Source organism: Cariama cristata, unplaced genomic scaffold (genome assembly GCF_000690535.1).
Source record: "Cariama cristata isolate BGI_N322 unplaced genomic scaffold, ASM69053v1 scaffold9988, whole genome shotgun sequence".
NCBI lineage: Eukaryota > Metazoa > Chordata > Aves > Cariamiformes > Cariamidae > Cariama > Cariama cristata.
The window spans coordinates 8439-10917 of NW_009631656.1; positions in this window are offsets into that span (position 1 = coordinate 8439).

A 2479-nucleotide genomic window follows, 5' to 3' on the forward strand; every position below is an offset into this window, starting at 1 on the left:
AGGGGACGGGGCCAGCTGCAGCCCTGCATGGCCTCCCCATTCCCGTCACGTGGAGCGACGCACGCCCGACACTGACCCACATGGCAAACACCCCCCTTCCTTTCCCAGCAACGCAGTGTAGAGAGAAAATGAGCATCGTCCCCAGCCCAGCCCCCAGCTCACAAAATACGGTGCCCTGTAGTTCCTCTGTCCCCAGGACCAATGCTCCTGGTGCACGCACACACATCCCACCCATCCCAAACCCAGCTGGAGGCCTTGGCTCTGGCTCTAGGGAGGAGAGGAAGGGCTCAGCCACGTGCTGGGTGGCACCGTGTTGGTCCCCAGTATGTACCAGCTCCTTGGTGGCCCAAGGGGCTCAGCTGGAGGAGGGGGCCTCTGCCCTGTTCCCCCACTCTAGCCGAGCACTAAGTAAACAGTGATGAGGGGAACCTCATTAATCCTGGCCATTCATTTACAAAAAGCCATTTAGAGCTCGCTATGCAGGCAGTTATCAGAGCACAGGGGAGGTTTTCCCAGCAGGACCTTAATTCCCTCTGCAAATAAAGCCAGAGGGAGGGAGAGCACAGCTTCTGTCTGGGATGGATGAGGGCTTGGGACGACTTTTGGGACCAGCCTTCAAGGGGCTGATCCCCATGAAGCCCCCTCCTGCAAAGAGCAAAGAGTCATTTAGGGATTCCCCGTTAGGTGATTGCTTGGGCGCTGTTTCAGTGCAATTGCTGCCATGCTGCATCCTTGCCCTGGAGCAGCAAGGCTGGTGCGGCCCTTCTCAGTGCCACACGGGAAGGACTGGGAAGCTGCGGGAGCCTGAACACCAACCCTTATCCCACATGGACCTGGTTTTCCGGGAGTGTGGCGCATCCCTACAGCACATCGTGATGCTCTGGACCCAGGTCAAGATCAAAGTGAATCCGGTGGGGCTTGGTGATGTTACCAGGGAGGCAAAGTCCTTTCATGCATTTGGTTCCCACCTCATCCATTCAAGTTCATGGGCACAGTAACAGCCAGTGCGCAGGCCTGGGTGCATCCCACGCCCTGTCTGTGCATACTTGCTCCCTCTCTCAGGGGCTCTCTCCTTTTAACCCGACCTGGAAGAGAAAGTTGGGGACTTCTCAGCCAGCTCAGAGCTCCTGGTTTTTCTGGCTGAAGATTAATCTGGCTAAAGATTAATCGCCTTTTCTATCCGGCTGACCTAAGGGGAGACAAAATAGGCTGTGTCTGGGGAGGAGGCAAGGGCAGTGCCACCGGCGACGGTGTTCCCACGCGTTCTCGCAGCCCAGGGCATCGGCGGGTCACACTGCAGGGCCATGCAGCCCAGGACGGCCCTTCAGCCCATAATGAAAGTTTTGTAATTTTATGTTAATCCCATCTCCTCCATACTCTGATCTCTCTCCTCTCCCACATCAAATGCAAAGCCCTTTTGGAGGCTCCTGGCTGTATTAATCTTGTTTTGCCCTTGCCACTGCACGCTGCGTACCTCACAGGCGGCTCCCGTGGCTCAGGGCCCACCACTGCCCCGTTGCATCCCCACTGTCCCCTCCATGCAGGAGCGGGATTAACCCTGCCAGTAGGAGGCAAGGGCAGCCATAATTCATTTTTTGCAATAAAATGACTATTTTTTAAGCAGGAACTGTTCCTGGGGTGAGCAGTACTGAGCCACAATGCAGGGGACAGAAAGTCCCTACTTTGAGAGCTATTATTAATTGAATTTATCCGAATCTTGTCAAGATTACACCTTCTGTGCAATGACCTTTGCCACCATAAAGGCAGCCCATAGAAGTGTGGATTTGGGGGATATCTGGGTCTTTCCAGTGACTCTGAGCCAAGCCCTGAGCAGACAAAGCAAAGCCCCTCTCTGCCTCAGTTTCCCCACCTGCAAATCAGGTCCATTCTCTTTTCTGCAGCGCTTTGCATGACCAACGCCCGGAACACCTCGTCCTCGGAGAGAAGCGACTGTCACGTCCCTGCGAGCAGGAGTTACTTCCTCATGCCTGTGGCAGAAAAAACTCCCGTTGCTGAACAACGGGGCCATGACGTTGTTCAAACCTCGTGGCCTCCACACCCCAAAGGTGTTGGGTCCCGATCTGATCCGATGTCTTGGGTTTTGGAGCACTGGACCCAGCTTTGCTTGGCAAATGTTGCAAAAGGGACTCGTTAGCATGCCGAAGCCCGAACTGAACATTGCACTGAGGATGCAATCCTTATTCAGCCGTGTTGGTTGCATTTTCTGCCTTCTGTGCCCATGCTGATAGTGAGTGCAGCCACCTGGATGAAAATCCCTTCTTCAGGGGAGAAAAAGGGGCTTTTTCTCCCTGTTCCATCTCATGGAGAGGGAAGCAAAGGGTGACTCCGCATTCCTCCGTGGCTGCTGCTGAGTCACCACATTCCCCTTTCATCTGCCACAGCAGCTTCGGCTCAGAAAGCGATTCCTCGTGGGCCTGCGGGGACTCTGCGGCTGGCGGGTTGGCGGGCGGGAAAAGCG